The 25403-nt window shown below is 46.0% G+C and overlaps 1 protein-coding gene and 1 pseudogene across 2 annotated transcripts in view; both read left to right on the top strand.

The window, feature by feature from the left end:
* The window catches only part of LOC144275109 (uncharacterized), an 807364-nt pseudogene that overhangs the window by 559726 nt on the left and 222235 nt on the right, over positions 1-25403 (top strand). The window lies entirely within an intron of this gene.
* Positions 18570-25403, top strand: part of LOC144275096 (butyrophilin subfamily 1 member A1-like) — a 52739-nt gene continuing 45905 nt past the window's right edge. The window contains exon 1 of the mRNA XM_077834228.1: positions 18570-18942. The gene's annotated coding sequence lies outside the window, so the exon portion shown is untranslated. The remainder of the gene's footprint in view (positions 18943-25403) is intronic.

The raw sequence follows: 25403 nt of genomic DNA, 5'->3' as shown, positions 1-25403 counted from the left end.
TTTGCTCATGGGTTGTGTTATGAATCCTGTTGGTGGTTTTTCCCCAGCATAATGCCACATCGTTTCTCTCTGTTATTAAAAGGCTTTTTGCTACACTCAGACTATGTGCTTGTGAGAGGGGAAGTATTGCCTCTTGTAGGCGCCCAGCGGGGGTGGTATATATTTGTCCCAGGTCACTGGGTAGGGGCTCGAGCCGGTTTGCACTGTGTTATTGGAATGGATCCCCTAGATATTGAACCCGGCCCTTGTTGCTGCCAACTCTGACGGGCAGAAGGGTTACAGTAACATTTCTTGTCTGCATAGTAAACACGGGCATTTTTATCTGTTTGAATAATCAAAGTGGTGCTTTCCGTGCCTTCTTGGTTGCAAAGATTTGAACTGCTTCCTGCTGAAGGTCCACAGTCTGGGCCAGCTCATGCTCTATTGAGATGGTTGCAAGGCCGACCAGCCTTTTCTGTGTCACTGTGGAGCATAGATGTGTTTTTATTAACTTCAGCTTGGAGAAGCTGCGTTCTCCACTGGCAACTGTTACAGGAAGTGTCAGAAGTATGCACGGAGCAACAAAAGCATTTGGAGAGAGGGTGGTCATCTTATTTGTGCACATATGTTCCAGAACAGCCTTTGGAGTTGACCCTGCTGAAATGTATCTTGAAAGGGCTTTCAGTTCATTACCTAAATCACTCGCATCAATATCGCGCATGTCATCACGTGTCAACACTGTCTCTAGTTCCCTGCATTGCTGATGTAGGTCTTCTTCAGGTATAATGAGGAGTTTGGGAATATCATACAACATCCCAAATATACTGCTGTGTTCCTTGAGCTGCATGAAACATTCTTCAACTGACTGTATTGCACAATCTAGCACCTGGTTAAAGAATTCAACTTTGAATTGTTGTTTGGGGTCTCTTATGGGATTATCCCATGCCTCATAATCAAAATGTCTTCTTCTTCAGTGACTCTTGTATTCTTGAATGGGTGGGAAAAGAGCTTCAGTGTGAAGTTCCTCTGCCAACTTCTGTGCACTCTTCAGAACGTTTTGAAATCCCTCATCTGACCGGTAAGACTGTATGTATGACTTTGCTTTGTCCAGTTGTTCCATTGCTCCAGATATATCAAGGTCAACACCCTGGAGTCTCTTGCTTACAACATTTATTTCAAACAGTATGTCATGCCACAACACTAAGCCACACAGAAATTTGAAGTTATGTATGTTTCTGGTGATTCCATTTCCCTCTGCCACTCTTCTCCCACAAACAGTCACTGTCATAGCATTATCCTCCATAATGGCAACTATGGCATCATCTATCTTCCCAATTTGGTGTTTGATAGGCTTTATCACCTCCACTCGACTTTCCCATTATGTGGCACTCAGTGGTTTCAGTGTCAGAGAGGATGTTCCCAGATGTTGCTTCAAAATTTTCCATCAATGAGTTGATGCAGAGAAAAATACATAGATGCTTTGAATTACATTAAAAAATTCAGCAGCCTCACTAGAAGCTGATGCTGCATCACTGACCACCAAATTCAATGAATGAGAACTGCATGGGACAAAAAAAGCTCGAGGGTTTAACTCTCGGACCCATGTCTGCACTCCTCTGTTCTTTCCTCTCATGTTGGCACCATTATCGTACCTGACCTCTCCTGTCAGCTGTCGCAATTCCCGTATCTTCCAGCTTTTTAAGAAGCACATCTGTCATACCAGCTCCTGTAGTATCATCAATGTCAATAAATTCTAGAAAATGCTCTCTGACAGTCACCATTGCAGGGACATTTTCACTGGGTTCTGTTGTTGTTACAAAACACACCATTAAAGTCATTTGTTCTGTATAGCTGATGTCAGGTGTGCAGTCCAGAATAACAGTAATATCTTGCTGACTTCAGATCTGCCACCATCTTCTGTTTGACTTTTGTTGCCAGTAACTATATGATCTCATTTTGAATTGTTTTTCCAAGGTAGTGGTGTGTGTACGTTTCTTGGGTGGTGACTCTTCTTAGATGCTCCTGGAGTACAGCATCAAACTCAGCCATCAGCTCCACAATTTTAAGGAAGTTTCCATTGTTTGGCACATACAGCTTATCTGAAGTGCCATGCAGTGCTAGCTTTTGGGTAGCAAGCATTCTCACAATGCCAATGAGCCTTTTCAGAACATTTTGCCAGTAAAGAGACTCTGATGCAATCTTCTCTTGATGCTGATCATCTATGGCGGTCTTTAACCTTAGTCTCATCTCAGACTTTTCCCATCTATGGATTGCTCTCTGGTGATTTGCTGCCTTTTCATAGCATGCCAGATTTCTAGCCAGATTTTTCCAGTCCTTTGTTCCTGTAAAACCCAATGTGGCTGGAACATTAGACTGGAAGAGTTTGCAACAAAAACAGTATGCAGCATTCTGGGTTTTTGAGTACATAAACCATGGCCTCTCCACTTTGTCACCATTGGGGATTTCACACCCGTAATGTGTTGGATGGAAACATCTATTTTCATTGTCTTTGGGGAACAGGAAGTTTTTCACTTGCTGTGGCCCATGCAGTACAAGGAAATCCCTCAGGCTACTGCTCAGGTGTGTCCACAGTTCTGGATCATCTAAACTTAAGGAACTAAACTCAGCAGCAGCTGTTTCTTGCACCTCCACCACACTCTTCTCTGATCTACACTTTTCTTCAGGAATGTGCATGGTTATATCCATTTGAGATGGAGATATGGATGCTGCAATAGCTTCCAGATCACCTGCACTCTGACTAACTGGAAGATCAGGCATCTCCTCACCACTCACATTCTCACTGGGGCCAGAAGGCTCACCGTGAACATTTGTGTCTATGTATCTCAGGAGAACTCCTTCCTGCTTAGATAGAAAAACTTCCTTTGCTTTCTTTCTTTTTCTGAGTGTTGCCCCAGAGGGGTGTTTTATTCTTTCACTCATGACTGCTGTTCTGTGCCAACTATAGTAACTCTCAACACTCAATTGACAGGGACAAATAAGCAGGCTGGTAACAGGGCCTGAGTGAGGGAAGATATCAGCGTCTTCAGGACCTAACTGGCTCCTACTACTTCAGTTGACTGCCTGTTCTCCTCAAGTGGGTTCAGGGATGCAGCAGGAAACAGGAAGCTCCCTGAGAAGCTGGTGTTAATCAGTGCAGGCTCCTGGGGGTGCTAGAGAGGTACATAAGAGGCTCCTCCTCCTCTCTCTCTCCCTGCAGTTCCTGTTGCTGTCTGTTATTCCCTCTCAACTTTTCTCCTGCCCGCCTGTTCTGTCTCTTGTGCCCTCCTTCCTCCAGCACCGCAATACCCCATCTCTGTGCATCTAGATATATGCACCAGCAGCAGACACGATTTTCTACCATCTGGGTCCTCGTGGCGCCCCCCCACAGTCTGGCACCTGAGGTGGCCTCCTCAGTTTGCCTCATGGTAAGGCCAGCCCTGTTTCTGACTAAGGATGCAAACATCACTGACAGAAGGTGACTGTGAGAATGGCAAATTTGGAATTAACGAATCCCAGCTGATACAGTAAAATCCATAGACTTACACGAGAGACAACTGTTATAAAGATGGGTGGGAGCCAGGAGACTTTGGGTTCCTTCCGCACCAACAACATCTGACCTTTTTTGATCATTTTCTTTCTCAGCAATTTACAGCCTGTGCAATTCTAGCTTCTTCTGAGCCTCACTCTCTCATGTTGCTGATTTTCCTGCGTGTATTCCCTTACCTGAAATAAGCAAACAGAAAATAACAGTAACCACTTTGTCTGCTCTCCAGCCACCACACTTAAAACTCACTTAAAATCACTACCAGTGTCTCAAAGCAATCAGCTGTGCACAGATCCTGCTCGACTACACCACTGTGTGTCTGCCTTTTTTCTTGCAGTCTGCCCTGAGCGTGGCTTTCTCAATGTGGTCCATGCTACGCACTGGTCACATGCTGTCTGGGAGCACATGACACACCAGTGGGCAACCCCAATTCTGGGTAAGCAAAGGTTTTGTGAGTGAATGTCCTTCTTTTTTTAACAAAAAGAGAAATGCTATTGGTAGGAGTTGGAGGTCATTTTGTCAGCTGTAATTGTCATGTAGTTGTGCAGCTGAGACACCACTGTGGCCAGGCAATAATGATTATGCCCAGGTCTTTTCATCAGTAGATCTGAGAGAGAAACATCATTATCCCATTTCTGCATATGGGGAAAGTGAGGACCAGAGAGATGAGATTATTTGAATCATTAGGAAAGGGATAGAAAATAAGTCAGAAAACATCATATTGCCACTATATAAATCCATGGTATGCCCACATCTTGAATACTGCATGCAAATGTGGTCACCCCATCTCAAAAAAAGCTATATTTCTTCACACAACACACAGTCAACCTGTAGAGCTCTTTGCTAGAGGATGTTGTGAAGGCCAAGACTATAACAGGGTTCAAAAAAGAACTACATAAATTCATGGAGAGAAGAGGATCAAATGGTATCTAGGAGTCTTACAGAGCCCATACACCCAGCTAGGAACACCTGTACCCCCCCCCACACCTCATTTTCACAGGGATTTGGCATCTCTACTTAGGAAGTGAGGTTCAGTTGAGGGTGACTCACCTTAGTCAGGGCAGGCTAAGCACAGTTCTGCTGCCCTTTGCTAATGAAATAGGGCTAACGACATTCCATTACCCTGCATTCAATACTGGAGTGTTGTGTAACCCACCACCAGCCAAAAGTGATCATTTTGGCAGAGCAGTTCCCTCTGCTGTGCACCTAGGCATAGTAGGCATATATAAAACACCGTCTGTCCCTAAAGTCTTTCCCCCAGCTCACCACAATATGTCAGGGAGAGCTCATTCAGACCCTGCATACCAAATTTTCAAGTGTAGATCAGGCCTCAGCAGTGTGATCTTGGTGCATGCTCCCAGCATGTCTGTTCTTAGCTCCCCACCCAGAGGGGCAGGGATTCTCCAGATGCTGGCTCACACTGGGGGCAGAGAGAGGGGCTCTGATATCTGTAAAGGGACAAGGCTCCTCAAATCCCAGCTCACATGTGCAGGGAATGGAGAGAGGCTCAGATTTCCCCAGGAAGGGTTGGCCCCACCAACTCTTGACTTGAGGTGTTGCAGAGAGAGGGGATTAGATTGATAACACCTAGAAGGGCAGGGCCCCCCACATTTTGGTAAATGTATGAGAGGTAGAGAGAAGGCCTCGGACAACAGAGGGTTTGGGTCCCCCAGATGCTAACACATGTATAGTAAGCACTGAGAGGGACTCAGACAACCCCAGAGGGACAGGGCCCCTGTGTATCCTGGTATAAGTACAGGGGTCAGGGAAAGGGGGCTCAACAAAACCCCCAACAAAATGCTTATTAATAGAGACAAGTAGAAAATTCCACATCTAGGAACAAGCGGTGTGGGCCATACCAGCAGAATGGAGGGGGGGGCTATATCCCAGAAAGCAGTGACTCTGGAAAGGATTTAGGGGTCACAGTAACTCTAATGGCAGGCCATGTTAGTCTATATTCGCAAAAAGAAAAGGAGTACTTGTGGCACCTTAGAGACTAACAAATTTATTTGAGCATAAGCTTTCGTGAGCTACAGCTCCAAAGTGAGCTGTAGCTCACAAAAGCTTATGCTTAAATAAATTTGTTAGTCTCTAAGGTGCCACAAGTCCTCCTTTTCTTTTTAGTGACTCTAATGGGTTATTCCTGATTTATGCCAGGGTCCTGTGTGTTTTCCTGTCCCTGCCCCATGGTGTGTGACTCTAGCTCTCCATTAGCTGTGTGTAGTTTGGGGTTTGCTGTTCCTGCTGCTGGTCTCTCAGGTTCAGGGCAGTTCCCTGGCTCCTGCCTGACCTTCCTGAGCTAGAGCCCAGCGGTGGCCGTTGGTGCGGCCCCAGGCCTGAGACCTTTACTTAGACCACTTGCTCCAGGGAGATATTGACCATTCCTGTGGAGCCAGGTGTCATGTCCCTGCTCCCTGTCAAAATGTCCAGATGGTACCAGTTACTGACATCCAGCTAGGGATTTTCCCTGCACTATCGCAATTTGCTACATCCACAATTCCCCATGGCCCAAAGGTCGAAGTTGTGCTAGATGGAAGCACTCCCATCACAATGAGCTAGACTGTGAAATCTCAGTTTTAAATTTGGGCACAAAAAACATTCTAATTTGATATAATTTTCTAATTTAGAAAAATCTTGTTTCATTTGTGTCCAAATTTAAAATAGAGATTTCACAGGTGTAGCAAATTGTGACAGGAGAGGCTGCCATCCACCCATTTCAGATTGCTACCCCTGGAACAGGTGCAGGTAGTGAGCTGTGATGGGGATCCCCTTCTGTCACAAATTACTTCCCCTGGACCACAAGATGGGCAACCCAGGAAATCAGTCAGCATTGAAATCATAAAAAGAGCGAGGAGTACTTGTGGCACCTTAGAGACTAACAAATTTATTTGAGCATAAGCTTTCGTGGGCTAAAACCCACTTCATCAGATGCATGCAGTGGAAAATACAGTAGGAATATATATATATATATATATACACAGAGAACATGAAAAAATGGGTGTTGCCATACACACTGTAACGAGAGTGATCAATTAAGGTGAGCTATTATCAGTAGGAGAAAAAAAAACCTTTTTGTAGTGATAGTCAGGATTGCCCATTTCCAACAGTTGACAAGAAGGTGTGAGTGACAGTGGGGGAGAAATAAGCATGGGGAAATAGTTTTACTTTGTGTAATGACCCATTCACTCCCAGTCTTTATTCAAGCCTAATTTAATGGTGTCCAGTTTGCAAATTAATTCCAGTTCAGCAGTCTCTAATTGGAGTCTGTTTTTGAATTTTTTTTGTTGTAATATTGCGACTTTTAGGTCTGTAATCGAGTGACCAAAGAGATTGAAGTGTTCTCCAACTGGTTTTTGAATGTTATAATTCTTGATGTCTGATTTGTGTCCACTTGTGCTATTCCAAAAAAGCAAAACTTCAGTATTAAAGATAGTAAATTACAGAGTCACAATAAAAATACAGGAAATGTTAGAAGAGTGTAACCCACCCACCTTCTAGATGTGGTGTTCTGTCTAATCTAGTGGCACTGAGACCACTTAGAGAGCAATTAATGAGTTTGTTCTACAGCCTTAGCTAACAGCCAGTTGGCTTTTAGCTCATGCTGTAGAGGCTCATGCACTAAGCTCCAGAGGTCCCCAGTTCGATCCTGCCCGCCGATGACCGGGGTCTATTGGTGTTACAAGTCGGGGCTCGTCCAGGATTTCAACTGGGGTAAGACAAGAGGTGGACACTGCTGCCTTAAAATGCCCTGACCCTAAAGGGGTCTCTGATGTGTCTGTGCTAATAGGGACGAACTCCAAGCTCTTTAAGGTATTCGCGGATTACTGCAGAAAGTGAGCAGGGGACCAATACCTGAACACCATGGTGATCCACACACATTGTGCTGCAGCCTACAGAAAAATTGAGGACACTAAAAAGGTGATGTCTGATTCACCAGTGGGAGCATTGAGGTACGCGTGCACGGCCCCCTTCTTAGTGCCTGCAGTGACAGAAAAGGAGGTGATTTTCATGAGTACCTGCCTAAGAGGCAGTAAAGGAACATTAGCAATGGTAGAGCAGCTGGCTGAGGGAGGGCTCCCTGAAGGAGTGCTGGTTCCCAGTGGAGTCATAACCCTAACTGCTGAAGCCCAGGAAAAGGTGTTTATACTGATTGCTAATGAAACAAGCCGTGATGTGGTTGTGAAACAAGGGCAGAAGATAGCAGACCTCTTTGAGCCCGAAACCATCGTGAAATCGCCTGAGGAAGAAGCTTTGCAAAAGATTCAAGGTATTTTCACTGCATGAGTGGGACATGGGATGTGCAAAAGGAGTGGAACACCACATCCAGCTACAAGACCCCCGACCCTTCAGGGAGAGATCTAGAAAGATTGCTCTCTCTGAGATGGAAGCTGTGTGGCATCATCTTCAAGAGCTGATCGCGAATGGTATCATTACAGCGTCCCGCAGCCCATATGCCTCTCCCATTGTCGTGGCCCATAAGAAGAGGGGGAAAATCCAGGTGTGTATTGACTACCACACCCTAAACAGGCACACTGTAGTTGACCAATACACCATGCCTTGGGTACAAGATGCCTTGGATTGTTTGTTGGGAGTCAGTGCTTCTCTGTGTTGGATCTTCAAAGTGGATATGACCAGATCCATCTAGGAGAAGAACACAAGAAGATGACCTTCATTTGTCTGTTAGGGTTTCATCAATTTGAGCGCATGCCCCCAAGGGATTTCTGGAACACCTGCTATGTTTCAGCATCTTATGGAGAAAGATGTGGGAGACATGAATTTACTGCAAGTGTTAGTTTATTTGGATGACCTGATCAAGTTTGGAAGAACCTTGGAGGAGTATGAAGAAAGACTTCTTAAAGTTCTAGATCGGTTGGAAGCCTATGGGTTGAAGCTTTCAATTGACAAATGCCAATTCTGCAGAAACTCGGTGAAGTATGTGGGTCACATTGTGTCTCAAGAAGGTGTGAGTATTGATCCTGACAAAATAGATGTCCTCACTACATGGCCATGTCCAAGTAATTACTGAGAACTCAAGACCTTTTTGGATTTAGTGGCTACTACCACAGATTTGTAGAGCTATGCCACCATTGTAAAACCCCTGAAAGATCTTACCCGGGGGTATCAGTCCAGCAAGAACAAATCTAAGATCAAGAATAAGAGGAGGTCCCCAAAGGCTCCTGAGCAGAGACTTTATGGCCCCTTAGAACCATTTGGACCACAGTGGGATGAGAGATGTGAAAGGGCTTTTTGGGAAATCATTAATTGCCTCACTCATGCTCCAGTCCTAGTCTTTGCTGACCCAAGAAAGCCATTTATCCTGCATACTGATGCCAGTTTGGACGGTCTGGGAGCAGTCCTGTACCAGGATGTGGAAGGCAACTGTAAACCTGTAGCCTTTGCCATCCGCGGGCTGTCTGATAGTGAAACTCGCTATCCCATCCACAAATGGAATTCTTGGCCTTGAAATGGGCCATCACTGAGAAATTTTGAGACTAGCTGTATGGTGCTCAGTTTCAAGTGTGGACAGACAACAATTCACTGATTTATGTGTTAACAAGTGCTAGGCTGGATGCTACAGGGCAGAGATGGGTGGCCACCTTGGTGAGCCATGAGTTCAGTATTCAGTACTAATCAGGGAGAAGCAATGTAGATGAGGATGCATTGTCCTGGTGTCTGCAGGCATTGGAAGTCGGTGTGATACCTATGGATGGAGTGAGAGCTATTTGCAGTGTGAGTCTTCAAGAGCCAGAGACCCACAAGAGCCTTCATAGGTGTGTTGCAAAAGCTCTGGGACTGCCCCCTGATAGCATGCCATCTGCCTCAGTGAATTATATTGTGTTGGACCAATCTCTGTTGCCCATGCTCAACGCAGCTGACTGGCAAGAAGCCCAGCTGCAAGATATTGAAACTTATTATCCAAACTTTAAACTTCTCTCAATGTATCCAAGCACAACACTTCCTCCATTCAAACATGCACAATTTTTTTTTCAAAATGGCCGACGGCACCAAACTTCGGTGCCAACGGAAATGGGTGGGAAGGTGGGACTTAAGCCCTAAAGGGGTGTGGAAATCTGTCAAAAATGCATGGTGATGAGTGCTATCGAGGTATATACTACTCCTATGGACCTGATGGAATGCTGCATTATGAAATCCATTGCCCAACAAAAAAGTGCAGGGGCCAAGACGCAACTCTGCCTAACATCAGATACTAATTTAAAAGATGCTGACATCCGATTCCCCAGATGAATATGAGCAGTGGTTCCACTATTCAGCTCTCTAATCAAGTCCAGCAGAGTGGTAGGATACCTACACCCTTTAAGGTCTTCCATAGCATGACACGGTCAACTGAACCAATGCAGCCTTAAGATCAACATACACTACATCCAGGGGCTTCCTGAAGTCACGGTGTATCTCCAACAACAAGCGAAGGGCCAAAATGGCATCTAATGTGGACCTCTTCCTCGTAAAGCCTGATTGCTGGGGGTGACACTTCTGATGTAGCAGAGGCTCCAAGCGTGCCTGCAGAATATGTGCAAACTCCTTTCCTGGAACGGGCAGCAAGGTGATTGGCCTATAGCTCTTACATTCCCTGCGTTGTTCCTTACCCTTATAAAGTGAGAGCACAATACTGTCCATCCAGGTGGTTGGCAGACGAAAGATGTCTAGAAGTGATTCCACTATAAGGTCAATAGCACATTTTAGCAGCTCTGGGGGGATGCCTTCAGCACCGGCTGCAGGTCCATTTTCAGTTTGCAGATGGCATGCTTCACTTCATCCAATGTTGGTGCATCAGTACAAATGTCTGGCTCTAGAACCGTCCAGCTGTGAGCAAGCAGCAACTGGAGTTTGCTTCACGGTACTGTGACAATATTCCACCCAGTGTGAGAGGATGTCATCGTCTGATTTACATGGATGACCTTGGCTGTCATTCAGGATGCCGTTTGTAGTGACAACCTCTTGACTGCTGAGGTTGCGGATCACATGGAATACTGCCTTTGAGATGCCCCGGCTAAGCTAAATTCAACATCATCTGCTACTTGGTTATAATATGCCTCGCGATCGCAGAGTGCTAGGGTGTTAAATTTTTGCTTCAGCTGATTATGAGTGCGCTTATCACCACGCTGGTGGCTGCGGCCTTCAATTTAATTATCCGGAAGGCCTCCTCCGATAGGCATAGTCAGCATGCTGGGCGCCTATCGCCAATCATTTGCTCAGTGGGTTGGTTGAGAGTAGAAGTGAAAAGGACCAGGCAACCTCCATGTTATCAGGCAGGTTGGCTAGAGCCGAGAATCTATTGCTGCTGATGATATAAAACCTGTTGGCTAAACCTGGCACACGAAGTGCATCAATATCAAACTTCTTCATAGTTGAAGAAGGCTTATCAGCTCGTCGGACAGTCAACACCATACATGCAACCAGTAGGTGGTGATCTGTATTCGCCGCACATTCCGCACCATGATATACTCTTCAGGAGGCGAAGAGATGCCTGTCATGTGTGATGATGTGGTCCAACTCCTTCTGAGTGATGCCATCATGAGAGATCCATGACATCTGGTGTACGAGTTGGCGCTTGAACCATGACCCAAGAATGGAAAAATTATGGGAGGTGTAGAATGTGAGCAAGTGGTAAAAGTTATCATTGAATATGCCTGAACCATAATGAAAAATGACCTGTTGAAACCCAGTTTGCAGGGAGCCAGTAACTGCATTTACGTTGCTCAGGATCATGAGATTATCATGTGGAGGGACTGTGCATACTAGAGATTCCAATTGATGGTGGAAATTATCTTTAACTGAACCAACAGATTCCTCTGTTGGTGCATAGACTAGTATGACAGCGAGGTAACTGTGTTGATGTTTAAGACATGCAATAAGTAAACGAGAAGACACGGGCATCCAAATTATCAGGGAGAACTTGGCCTCACCTTGTAGTAGTGGTGCTACCCCATGTATGGGGTTGGGACCACCAAAATACAGAAATAAAGAAACTTCCACCTCGTGACGTCCGTGATCTATCAGCCTTGTTTCTGCTAGGCCTGCGATTGATATGCCAAGACGGTCCATTTCACATAGGACCGCGATCTGATGACCATGCCTGTGAAAAGTTGAAACATTCCAGGTAACAATTTTGATGGACTGGTGGATATCCCAGATACGACTGGATGCACTGTCACAGTATACTGCAGATGTGCCTGCTGACATCAGAGGATGTGCGTCCCCAGAGGGGTTTTGGCACAAACCCGTCATATTTGCTCTGAGGGAAGACCGCACCAACAAGGCATCTACAGCTGAGGGTAAGGCAGGGGCTTTAACCCTGGTGCTGGGTACTAAGTTTTTCCTTCAGTTTGGGATAATTCATTCACCACATCTATCAGTTGTCCTTGACACCCCCTGGCTTCCTGTCCACAACCCACACAGGGATGGTATCCTTTGACTCCTCATCTCACCAACATACCTATTTCCCAAGAGCCAACCTGGGACCAGCCACCCTTTGTGGTTTACTTGGTCCTCTAAAGAATTCAGATACGTGAAAAGAGGACCTCGTTAAATATCAACACTATGCTGATGTGTTTGACAAAAAGAAAACTGACACCCTACTGCCTAATCAGAGCTATGACTGCCTCATCAACCTCCAGCTCAGATCAGAGGTTCCCTTTGGGTGCATTGACTCCCTCTCCAAATCCAAACTACAGGTACTCTGGAACTGTCAGCTCCCTGCAAGCCTTCTGTGGACTACCGAGCTCTGAACAAGTTTATAATCTGAAACCAGTACCCCTTACTGCTACTTAATGAGCTGTTTGAAAGACTCTGCTCTGCCAAGATCTTCACAAAGTTGGACCTCTATGAATTTTATAGCTTGTTGAGGATCTGGGAAAGAAACAAATGGAAGTCTGCATTTCATATCAGGTATAGCCACTTTGAACATTTGGTCATGCTGTTTGGATTGTGCAACACCCCAGCAAACTTCCACCATTTCAAAAATGACATCTTTAGAGACAGGCTGGACAAATTTGTAGTCATTCACATGGACAACATCCTTATTTTCTCCAAAGGTCAGGACCTCCACAAGCACCATGTATGCACTGTCTTGGAGACACTCCATCAACACCAACTCTACGTGAAGCTTGAGAAATGCAAGTTTGATAAGGACACAGTGGAATTCTTGGGATGTATTGACTTGTCTGAGGGTTTCACCATGGAACCACGTAAGGTGGCAGCAATATCTGACTGGGTCTCACCCATCAATGTATGTCAAGTGCAGCGATTTCTGGAGTTCACCAATTTCTACATGAGGTTTATTAAAGGATTCTTTCACCTGGTTGCACCCATACTGGTGCTCCTGAAAAACAGGACCCAGTTCGCTTATCCACTGAGGCTCATGAAGAGGGCATTCGCCTCATTACCCATACTGATTCAACCACATCCCACTAAACCTTTTACAATTGATTCTGATGCCTCAAACTTTGCCATAGATGCAGTATTATCTTAACATGTGGGCACCCACAACCAACTACACCCCTGTACTTTTTATTCTGAGAAGCTAATCTGAGTGGAAAAAATTACAATATTTGTGGCAAGGAGTTAGTGACTATCAAGGCAGCTTTTGAAGCATGGTGCTTCACCTAGGAAGAATCCGATTCCTGGTGCAAGTCCTGATAGAGCACAAGAACCCGAAGAGCCTACAGACTGCTAGCTGCCTTAACCAATACCTGATCTGCTGGTCCCTCTTCTTTGATTGCTTCGATTTTGTGGTAACCTATTGCCCAAAGACAAGAAATGGGAAAGTGGATGCCTTTTCATGAAAAAAAAAATGAGTATCATGAACCTAGCAAAAAGCCCTCTACCACCATGTTCAAGGTTTCCAGCTTTGTCAACGGGACAATAGACAGCAGTCTCAGTGATATCCTCTATCCACCCCGGCTCTCCAATGATCCGTTTGCTACCCAAATCCACCAGATCCTGACTAATGTGGGTACCTGCCAGAACTCTAAATTCTGACTATGGAATGGCCTCCTTTATCACACAAGTTGTATTCAAGTTCCAGAGCAACACCTTTTGCTTCAGGAATTGAAACAATGCCACAATTCAATTCAATAAGGATAAGTGCAGGGTCCTGCACTTAGGACGGAAGAACCCAATGCACAGCTACAGACTAGGGGCCGAATGGCTAGGCAGCAGTTCTGCAGAAAAGGACCTAGGGGTGACAGTGGATGAGAAGCTGGATATGAGTCAGCAGTGTGCCCTTGTTGCCAAGAAGGCCAATGGCATTTTGGGATGTATAAGTAGGGGCATAGCGAGATCGAGATCGTCCCCCTCTATTCGACATTGGTGAGGCCTCATCTGGAGTACTGTGTCCAGTTTTGTGCCCCACACTACAAGAAGGATGTGGAAAAATTGGAAAGAGTCCAGCGGAGGGCAACAAAAATGATTAGGGGTCTGGAACACATGACTTATGAGGAGAGGCTGAGGGAACTGGGATTGTTTAGTCTGCAGAAGAGAAGAATGAGAGGGGATTTGATAGCTGCTTTCAACTACCTGAGAGGTGGTTCCAGAGAGGATGGTTCTAGACTATTCTCAGTGGTAGAAGAGGACAGGACAAGGAGTAATGGTCTCAAGGTGCAGTGGGGGAGGTTTAGGTTGGATATTAGGAAAAACTTCTTCACTAGGAGGGTGGTGAAACACTGGAATGCATTACCTAGGGAGGTGGTAGAATCTCCTTCCTTGGAAGTTTTTAAGGTCAGGCTTGACAAAGCCCTGGCTGGGATGATTTAATTGGGGATTGGTCCTGCTTTGAGCAGGGGGTTGGACTAGATGACCTCCTGAGGTCTCTTCCAACCCTGATATTCTATGATTCTATGAATTCACTGCTTCAGGGCCATTTTGGCCAATCTAAGACCTCTGTAGCCTTGATCTATTATATAAATGAATTTCATCATAGAACTGCCATGCTCCCAGGGAAAACTCGGTAATCCTGGTTGTTGTTGACCTCCTAACAAAGATGGTGCACTTCATCCCATTTGGTATTGTTCCTATTGCACAGGAGATGGCCTGGCTCTTCCTGAAAAATGTCTTCTGCTACCATGGGTTAACAATGGGCATTATATCAGACCAGGGTCCTAGTGCATCTCCCAAATCTTATGTGAATTTCTAGACTTTTTGACATCAAGTTCCTCACCTCGTCTGCCTATCTCCCCCAGACTAATGTGCAAACAGAGAGGGTCAATAAAATCTTGAAGCAGTAGTTTTGCGGCCTTTTGAGTTACCCCCAGGATGAAGGGCACCCCCTGCTGTGCTACTCTGAGTTTGCATTTAACAATGTAAGCCATGCCTCAACCCAACATAGCCCATTTTTTACAAGCCCTGGCTTTCACCACTGCTGACACCCAGACTTACCTGTGAGTTCCCCAGTATGAGCTGCCGCAAATTTAACCTCCCACCTACACTGGGTGCAGCAGAAGCTCAAGGAACATTTGCAGTCCTCTAAAGATGCCTATAAACACCATTCAGACCAAGAGTGTCAGGCTCTTCCTATTCTAGCCATAGGAGACAAGATGTGTTTCTCTGCTTACAACCTTAAATAGAACTACCCACCAATCACCTAGAGTACCAATACCTGGGCCCCTTCAAGATTATAGAATGGGTGAACCCACTGCCTTTCCAGTTACAGCTGCTTGAGTCCTTGAAGATCCACCCCATCTTTCACATCTCACTTTGAAAGCCCCAGACCAAGAACCCAGATCCTAACTGCTCCAACTCACCACCACCACCCATAACAGTCCAGGGACAGGAGGAGTACTTGGTCTACTGACTCCGCAACTCTCGGCAAGTTAGGGGAAGGCTCCAGTACCTGGTGGACTGGAAAGTCTACAGTCCAGACGTGTGGTCTTGGGACCCAGTAGAGAACATCTATACCCAGGATCTAGTGCGAGAGCTCCATAGGAAGTACCCCAAAAAACTGGGCCAGGAGGCCCCTATGGGTTGCCATCGGGGCAGGGTCTACTGTCAGGAATCAGGGCCTGCCAGTCTCTAGGCAACCTAACCAGTTCAGCTGGCCTGCAGTAAGCTTTTGGCCCAATCCTCTAATTTGTCTAGGTCCCGCTGTATCCTATCCCTACCCTCCAGCATATCTACCACTCCTCCCAGTTTAGTGTCATCTGCAAACTTGCTGAGGGTGCAATCCATGCCATCCTCCAGATTGTTAACGAAGATATTGAACAAAAGCAGCCCCAGGACCGACCCTTGGGGCATTCCACTTGATACTGGCTGCCAACTGGACATGGAACCATTGATCACTACCCGTTGAGCCTGATGATCTAGCGAGCTTTCTATCTACCTTATAGTCCATTCATCCAGCCTATGTTTCTTTAACTTGCTGGCAAGAATACTGTGGGAAACCATATCAAACGCTTTGCTAAAGTCAAGGAATAACATGTCCACTTCTTTCCCCTGATCCACAGAGCCAGTTCATAGAATCATAGAATCATAGAATATCAGGGTTGGAAGGGACCTCAGGAGGTCATCTAGTCCAACCCCCTGCTAAAAGCAGGACTGATCCCCAATTAAATCATCCCAGCCAGGGCTTTGTCAACCTGACCTTAAAAACTTCTAAGGAAGGAGATTTCACCACCTCCCTAGGTAATGCATTCCAGCGTTTCACCACCCTCCTAGTGAAAAAGTTTTTCCTAATATCCAACCTAAATCTCCCCCACTGCAACTTGAGACCATTACTCCTTGTCCTGTCATCTGCTACCACTGAGAACAGTCTAGAGCTATCCTCTTTGGAACCCCCTTTCAGGTAGTTGAAAGCAGCTATCAAATCCCCCCTCATTCTTCTCTTCCATAGACTAAACATCCCCAGTTCCCTCAGCCTCTCCTCATAACTCATGTGTTCCAGTCCCCTAATCATTTTTGTTGCCCTCCGCTGAACTCTTTCCAATTTTTCCACATCCTTCTTGTAGTGTGGGGCCCAAAACTGGACACAGTACTCCAGATGAGGCCTCACCAGTGTCGAAGAGAAGTTATCTTGTCATAGAAGGCAATTAGGTTAGTCAGGCATGACTTGCCCTTGGTGAATCCATGCTGACTGTTCCTGATCACTTTCCTGTCCTCTAAGTGCTTCAGAATTGATTCCTTGAGGACCTACTCTATCGAGCCTCTGACTCCTGTTCTGACCCTGGGCTTTGACTCCTGGCTAATGACTCCTGCTGTGACCACTAAGCATGATCACCCATGTGCTGGTCACAGACACTGAGGTGTTTAATGCTTATTTTGGTTCAGTCTTCAGATACTCAACATAATTACTATGAACAGCAAGGGGGAAGGAATACCAGCCAAAATAGGGAAATAACAGGTTAAAGTGTATTTCGATAAATTAGATGTATTGGAGTTGTCAGAGCCTGATGAAATTCACCCCAGGACACATAAAGAACTCCCTGAAGCAATCTCAGAACTGTAAAGAATTATTTTGGAGAACTCGTGGAGGACAGGTGAGGTCCCAGAGGACTGGAGAAGGGCACATTGTACCTATCTTTAAAAAGGGGAACAAAAACAACTCAGGGAATTATAGATGAGTCAGCCTAACTTCAGTACCTGGAAACATACTAGAACAAACTATTAGAGAGCTCTCCTAAGAGGTGTGGAAGACCCCAGTTCAAGTGCTTTCTCTCCCTCACACAAAGGGGCAGTGAACCTGGGTCTCTTCATATTGCAGGTGAGTGCTCTAACTATTGGGATGGCACATCCTCCTCTGGCCAGATTTTGTATGAGACTGGATCTAATGGTTGGCCTCTGAGCAGAACTGCTGGATCAGACACTGCAGACGAAATAAGCGGAGAAGCACCTATCTTCCCCAAGTTCATGGTTTGTGCTAGGGATTGGGCAGGAGATAGCGTATGGGTGCCTAGTGGGAGGCAACAGTGCACATGACTAGAGGCAGAAACAGGCACCTAGGGAACTGCTACTGCAAAGCCTTAGGCTCCAGCCTCCAAGTGAGTTTAGGCTTTTGTTACTAGTAGCAAATTCTGATGGGAATCAGCTCCTGACACACTGGCCAGCTTTACCTGCCTGGAGGTCAGCCCCTTCCCCAATTGGGCTCCAGTGCTGAAGTCCCCCCTGCCCCTCACTTAGACCCCCTTCCTGGATCCCGCCTTCCCCTGTATGAAATATGGAGCAATAATTTATGAGAGAGGCGACGAGGGCCTGATCCTGCAAACCCTCCCCTTTCAAACATCATGTTGGTCTCAGGGGGTACTACTGTGACTATGGGCTGCTGGGGAAGTGGCTGGGGAGAAGGGGGAGTTGCAGGGGGTGTCAGTGGCTGGGAACATTTGTGCTGAGCAGCAAGGACACGGAACCAAATCTGAGCTATGCTCCCCCTCCTGCTCCTGTTTTCTGTTTTGGAAGGAGCAAGGCGGTGCTCACGTGATTCACAAGAATCCAGCCCGTTGGCTCAGCGCTCAGGGAATCCAATGACCTCCTCCTCTCAGGAAAGTGACTCTGCACCAATGTATGCATCTGATGAAGTGAGCTGTAGCTCACGAAAGCTCATGCTCAAATAAATTGGTTAGTCTCTAAGGTGCCACAAGGACTCCTTTTCTTTTTGCGAATACAGACTAACACGGCTGTTACTCTGAAATCTGCACCAATGGCCCCTCTTCCCCCACCTCTGCTGGGGTTGGGGGCGGGGAGGGGGGGGCTGCGAGTCCCAGAGCTGCTGCCTTCCCTGACCCCCCAGGCTCTGCTCCCCTGAGCGCCTGTAGGAGCCAAGCCAGCTACAGCCGGGCAGTTCCTGAGTTACATTCAGTCCGTTCCGCTCTCCCCCAGCTACCATTGATCAGCTGTTGCTTCCCACCCAGTTCCCACTCCGGCGCTCTGGATTTCAGCTCCCCCTCCCCCCGCAGCAATCCCCCCCTTTCCACCTTCCTCATTCTGCCTCCACCCAGGGCAGGGGCGTGGGGTGGTGCGAACTGGCTGGTGCTTTTTGCTGGTGCTGCTTTATTTCCCCAGCCGGACAAAGCTGTGGCGGGCGGTGCTGTGCAGAGCGGCATTACTGATAACCCAGCGATCCCTGGAGAGCAGGAACAGCAGCTTCGGAGGCCGGGGGGGCATTGCCACCCCTACACTGGCTCACCCGGCAAACTGCCCCAACCAGGCCCACCCCCGCCAGCTCCATGCCCTGCGGGTGGGGCTGGTACTTCAAGAGGAATTTGCTCTGCCCCAACCAGCCAGGGACACAGACTGTTACTTCAGCTTCCTGCTTCTTTTGTACTTTCAGTTCTGAAAGGAGTGGAAGGCCCAGACGGGGAGGGGGCTCGGCCCAGTCAATTCAGCTACAAATGTAACAAAAATAACGACGAAGGGTCCGGTCTCAAACCCTCCGGCTTCATGACCCTGTGTGTTGAAATGGTGCTGCAGCCTCTGTAAGTGACATGGGGACCAGGGCCAGCTTTAGGGGCAGGCAACCTAGGTGACTGCCTGGGGTGCCAGGCTTGCGGGGGGGTCGGGGGGCTGGTTTTGTTGTTAGTGATAAAAGGAAAAATAGAATGTTTCAGGCTTTCCTCATTTGTCACTAACCTCCTAGAATGTTCTAGACCTTTGTAGAATTTTGTGGAACCTTCCAAACTTTCCGGTTCAAAGCTTCTTTCTGGGTTTCAGCAGGGAGGGGAGCGCCGGGCTCTGCACCCCCAGCTGCATGGTGCTGTCTGAGATTTCTGGACACACAGCACTGAGGTCCCTTCAGATGGGCTGTTAGCACCAATGGGCCTGTGGTAAATGAAGCTGGAGGGGGGGATCTCCCTTTTATGGACACCCAGCCAGCCAGTTAGCTATAAAGTCCCACTTGGTGGTTGCTTACTTTACCTGTAAAGGGTTAAAAAGTCCTCCAGGTAAAGAAAAAGGAGTGGACATCTGACCAAAAGAGCCAATGGGAAGGGTAGAACTTTTTAAAATGGGGAAAAAGCTTTCCCTTTGTCTCTCTTGCATAATGACAGGTTTCAGAGTAGCAGCCGTGTTAGTCTGTATCTGTAAAAAGAAAAGGAGTACTTGTGGCAGCTTAGAGACTAACCAATTTATTAGAGCATAAGCACATCGATGAAGTGAGCTATAGCTCATGAAAGCTTATGCTCTGATAAATTGGTTAGTCTCTAAGGTGCCACAAGTCCTCCTTTTCTTTGTCTCTCTGTTGTTCTCTCTGGGCTGAAGGGGTGGGGGAAGCTGGAATGCTGTGTAAAGTTTGGACCAGGTATGAAATACCTAGAAGGATTCATTTGGACAGGAAATGTTTAGATAGACGTAATTGGGTTTATTTCTTTTATTTTCTTTAAGGCTTGTGGACTCCTCTGTGCTAACCCCAGATGCTTTTGTTTGCTTGTAACCTTTAAGCTGAACCCCAAGAAGCTATTTTGGGTGCTTAATTTTTGGAATTGCTCTTTTAAAATCTAGCAGAAGCCTAAGTTCCAGATGTATTTTCTTTCTTTTTGTTTTTAATAAAATTTACTGTTTTTAAGAACCTGATTTGATTTGTGTCTTAAAAGGTTTGTGCACATGTTTTTCAATTAGCTGGTGGCAACAGCTGGGTATCCCTCTTGTTTGTTTTCTTTCTCGGCTTCCCCAAGGGAGGGATGGAAAAGCCGAGGGGCCTCAGGGAAAACTTCCCAAGTGAGTTTTTCCAGGATTTGCAAGAGGCAGTTTTTCACTTGGGTGGTGGCAGCGTTTACCAAGCCAAACTCAGTGAAAAGCTGTAATCCTGGGGTTTTAATACAAGCCTGGAGAGGCCAGTATTAATTTTTTAAATCCTTGCAGGCCCTAGGGCAGGGATCTCAAACTCAAATCACCACGAGGGCCACATGAGGACTAGTACATTGGCCCGAGGGCTGCATCACTGAAACCTTTTTATGCAATGATACAAAAGTATAGTCAAAAATGAAAAAAATGAAGAGTAATATGGTATGCTATTAAAAGTTAATTATTAACTTTTTTAAAACTGTAATGTGAAAAGTCAGTGCTAATTTTGACAGTCATTTCATTTTTGGCGACTTAGCTGGCAGTGTTTTGTATCAACCAGAGCATCAATATTAAGTTTGATATCCTGAGACAAAACCAGTGTCAGTGTTGCTTGCAAATTGTACCACATTCCATGTAAAAAACTACACTAAGAGAATGTTAATACTGCACACTTAAGCACATGTGCCAAAATTAGGGTTGCACACACAACTTTTTCTCTGCCCCTTTGAGACTATGTGTTATCATGTAATCTTTTAATTACAGGGTCACGTACTGTTTCTTATATAATATATACCTTTTTTCTACACCCTTACATTATAGAGCATCTTACAGTGATTTTTCTATTGACTTTTATTGCGTTGTCACAGTAGCCAAATATATGCTTACTAGCAAAGAACTTGCCACTTAGCCACTCAAGTTTATGGTAAGTATGAGTGAGGGTGGGCAAGTGTGTGTTGTCAGGGGAAGCTGTGTTGATTTGTGCTTGGGTTGTATTGTGCTGGGAGATTTTGGTTGATTTGTGTTGGTGGCAAATAAGGCGTGTGTGCTGGGGTGAGGGACTATCTGTATTTGGACTTGCTGGTTGTGTTGTTGTGTAGGTGGTTGTGCTGATATGTGAGGTGGCAGCGAGGCACAAGGCTGTGGCAGTTGGGCCAAGTAATCCACCATCTCTGAAGTCTCCCTCATACAACAAATGAAACTGCAGCATGCAAATTAGCTATTGAGTACGGGTGGTGATTGGTTGAATTATCTCTGATCTCACAATGGTCTAGTACTCTTGGCACAGCACAGATACACACCTTTCTGTAGTTGTACACCAATTGTCAAGTCAAAATAGCTGAGAACTTCAAAATTGGTTGGTAACAGACTGCAAAACCCCCACTCCACCCCTTCCATGAGGCCCCACCCCTGCCCCACCTCTTCCCACCCCCATTCCAACCCCTTACCCAAAGTCCCCACCCCAACTCCGCCCCCTTCCTGCCCCTATTCCAACCCCTTCCCCATATCCCCACCTCAGCCCGCCTCTTCTCCGCCTCCTACCCTGAATCCGCTGCATCCCCCCTCCTCCCCCCTCTCTCCTGGAAAGTTCTAAGTGCCGCCAAACAGCTGTTTGACGGCGGGAAGCGCTGGGAGTTAGGCGAAGGAGCGGGGACACGGTGCACCGGGGGAAAGGGGAGCTTGGCTGCTGGTGGGTGCAGAGCACCCACTAATTTTTCCCCGTGGGTACTCCAGCCCCAGAGCACCCATGGAGTCGGCACCTATGGTGGGCCGCAGGAAATAACACGGGCCGTGTTATTGAGACCCCTACCCTACGGTGACTAGACAGCAAGTGTGAAAAATCGGGAAAAGGGATGGGGGGTAATAGGAGCCTATATAAGAAAAAGACCCAAAAATCGGGACTGTCCCAGGGACATCTGGTCACCCTAGCAGGCCCCCACCTTCTGCACTCGAAGTTCCAGAGTGGGATTCAGTCCTGACAGGGCCTCACTGAAGGGATTCTCAGGGAGAATCCGGCACCTCCTGACTCTGAAAGTAAACCTGGCTGTGGGAATGTCTCTGCAAATTCCGAGATTTTTCTGTTCATCTGTACCCAGACTGGGATGCTGGCACAGAACTGGGCTCCCTTTGCGACAGGTGTGTGTGTGTGTTCGTGTATTTGTGTTTCTTTCCCCCCTCCTCCCCTTTGTTATTGTCACTAAACTGATGTTTCAGAGTGCAGGGTTGAAAGACAAGAAGAGAAAAACCTTCGTCCAGATTCAGTGAATCCCTCCCAGCCCCACCCCAGTCTGCAGGGCCATTGCCCTGAGGGAGGGCAGGTGCTGTTACTGCTGCCACCCATATTATAGGTTTCTGCCAGAGCAGGGGGTGCATCACCTCCTCCCATATCTCTGTCTGTGGGAATCACACAGGGAGACCGTGAGTCTGTGCCCTGGAGCCCTGGTCAGGCTCCCTTCCCGGCCAATGCTGGCTGCTCTGTGGACAACACAGGCCCTGGCAGCTGGCTCAGTCTAGGGGAAGTTATAGGCACAGCCTGGTTCCTGAGACGACTTGACATCATTGCACAGCTTGGCAGAGGCTGCATGCTGGGTGGAGCATGAGCGACTCTATCATTTATCTAAAGCTCTCTTTGTCTCTAAGGGTACGTCTACACTGCAGCTGGGACTAGAGCTGGGACTATCCAACTGGGATAGAATTTAAAACTCTACGGTCACCCCCACCCATGTTTTTTACAACTGTCACAATGAGGCGCAATGTCCCATCGACATGCATCTCTGTGTTACTCTGTAACAACTCTGAGGTCTGATTTAAGAAGTCTTCAGCAGACAGCTCATCCCTAGTTCTTCTGACCGAAAACAAATGGTCAGTTAAATTATGATTCTCTAAACGTAACTGAACGTAATTGTCAGGTGCTACCCTACTGTTAACGTCATCAAGAACTAACTGTATCCCCCTGTGTATGACTTTGACGACCTGCTGAGCTGAATTTATTCGCTCAAGATCAACAAAACGAAATTCCTCACAATACACCAAACCACCAAATCTAGGTAGTTCCTGTTGCCAACTTCTCACTTGCTCCATATACATGTCTGTTTGGGGGTCTGCATCTGCATTTTCAGGGTTACTTGGGGGTTCCTCTATGGGACCATCAGCTGCGTCTTCTACGTCAAATGCTATTTGAGAGTCAGACTCCAAGGGGCCACCACAAGGATCATCAGAAGTAGACAGGGACCCGTCTAGAGAGCCTTCTGGGGACTTTTCTAAATCAGACTCTGTCTGAGAGTCACCTTTCGCCTCCCCATTCTCAGACACTTCAATCTGAGAGCCTTCAATAGGGGCAACTCTTTTTGTTCTTTTCTCCTCATCACCTCTTTAGCCTTTTAAAAACATTTTACAGCTACCCTGGCCCATAATTTTTGGGCAGCCATCTGTTTGTCCCGCAAATTCTGTCCCCCTTTTGTTTATGCCTTAGCGGATGTGTACCCTTGAGGATGCCCCTTTTACTCAGGCCCCTTTCTATGACTAGTCATGCCTGCTCAGAACCACCCTCTGGAAAAATAGAAGTATTTTTCAAAAAGTCACCCACGAAAGCTTTTGCATTTTTGATGTAGTTCCCAGCCCTCCTTTCTTTGAGAACCCCCGAGGATACAGGGTCCATCAGCTTTCTGAACGAAGCATCATATTTTTACCAAATCTTTTTAGAATACCGAAGAGCTGTGTCGAGCTTATTGTGTTGGGAAAATGGTTGGTAATAATTTTCAGATACTTCATAAGGAGATACCCCAGCATCGCAGGAACTTTCAGTCCTTGTTTTTTTATTCACAACCCCTAAAGCGTGTGCTCCGGGTTTGTGAATGTGTATTTTCCCTCACATTCACGACCCCTAAAGCGCATGCTCCGGGTTTGTGAATATCTGTGTTTTTGCTCAGTTTTCTCAGGGTTTGATGTGGTGCTGACAGCTGAGGAACTGGAGTTGTGTTTGTGTGGTTGCTTTTTATCAGAGTCTTTTGTTTTGTCCTTGGGTTTGACGTATACGAGCTTTGGACTGTCCTGATGCATCGTCTGCGCTCTTCTGCTGTTTTGCGTTGGTGGTGGTGTTGTTGTTAAAAGTCTCAGAGCAGATTCCTGGTTCTTTGGCAGTTCTGGTGGAGGTGTCCCGGTAGCTCTGACTACAGCATTGTCAGGAGAGCTGCCCATGTCTGATTAAGAAAAACAGAGATATTCCAATTTAGCATCAAATAAATATTTTACAAAACTTTACCACCTTTCTCACTCACACATATGTATTTGCTTAAAATACAAAACCTCATAACATAACTAAACCAATAAGCAAAATATATTTACTGGGCTTCGTCCATCCATCAGCCGTTGATGCTGGTGAATTTTCCTTTTCAGCTGTCTCTTTCCTTTTTCTTTTGAGCTTCTTTTCACTTTGGTCTAAGGATCTCTCGTGTTTTGACCGTACTGTGGAGCAGACAACATTATTATTATAAAACACATGAAACTATCTTATAAACTTAAAAAAAATAAAATACTCGTTAGGGTGTTTTTCTATTTAAAAAGTCATAGCTTTAAAACAAAATAATCCATTTCAGGCTGTATAACACACACAGGTTTTGATTTATTTCTACCACTAGTGTTCCTCTAAAACCTAGACATTTTTTTAATACAAGCACGTTTCCACCATGCACCCAAAAATAAAGTGTGCAATAAAATACTTTTTAATTCCCCCACCGTAACTATGTCCCCTAAATCACCAACAACAATTTAAACACTAATTTTAAAACAACCCATTTTAAAAACACATCACATTTTGCAGAGTAAAAACCAAACTGTTTTGAAATAAAATACTGTAAAACCCCACACACTTATCTCTAGCATAGGCTCCCTGAATCACACACACACACAAAAACAGGAGTTTTAAACACACTAAACCAACAGTCTGCAACCAAATACTTTTTAAAAACCCACACCTATCTCTAGTATAGGTCTCCTAGATCACCAGCAACAATTTAAACACTAACTAATTAAAAAACATTTTAAAGCAGACACACTCTTTTAAAAGCCAATTGCAGAAAGTTACCTTCCACCACAGGGTAAACGGATGCCGGCACATGGTTATTCTGTTTTCCCCCATGTGTATTTGGACCTTTGGATTAAAGAACAAGCAAAATTTTTAGTTAGTATTATTCCCCAATAGCATCAAATCCTTATGTAATCTGTGTTATACCTGGTGTTTTTTAATTTAACAATATTAAGCACAACTATAGTTAAAAATGGGGTTTTACCTGGCCCTGGTGAAAAGCAGCTTGAAGTTCCTATTTCCATGCTAAACAAATCACACTGCAATAAAGATAGGTACCATTAGCTAGTAAGGACA

This window comes from Eretmochelys imbricata, chromosome 14 (genome assembly GCF_965152235.1).
Source record: "Eretmochelys imbricata isolate rEreImb1 chromosome 14, rEreImb1.hap1, whole genome shotgun sequence".
NCBI classification, from domain to species: domain Eukaryota; kingdom Metazoa; phylum Chordata; order Testudines; family Cheloniidae; genus Eretmochelys; species Eretmochelys imbricata.
This window is presented reverse-complemented; position numbering and strand designations above follow the sequence as displayed.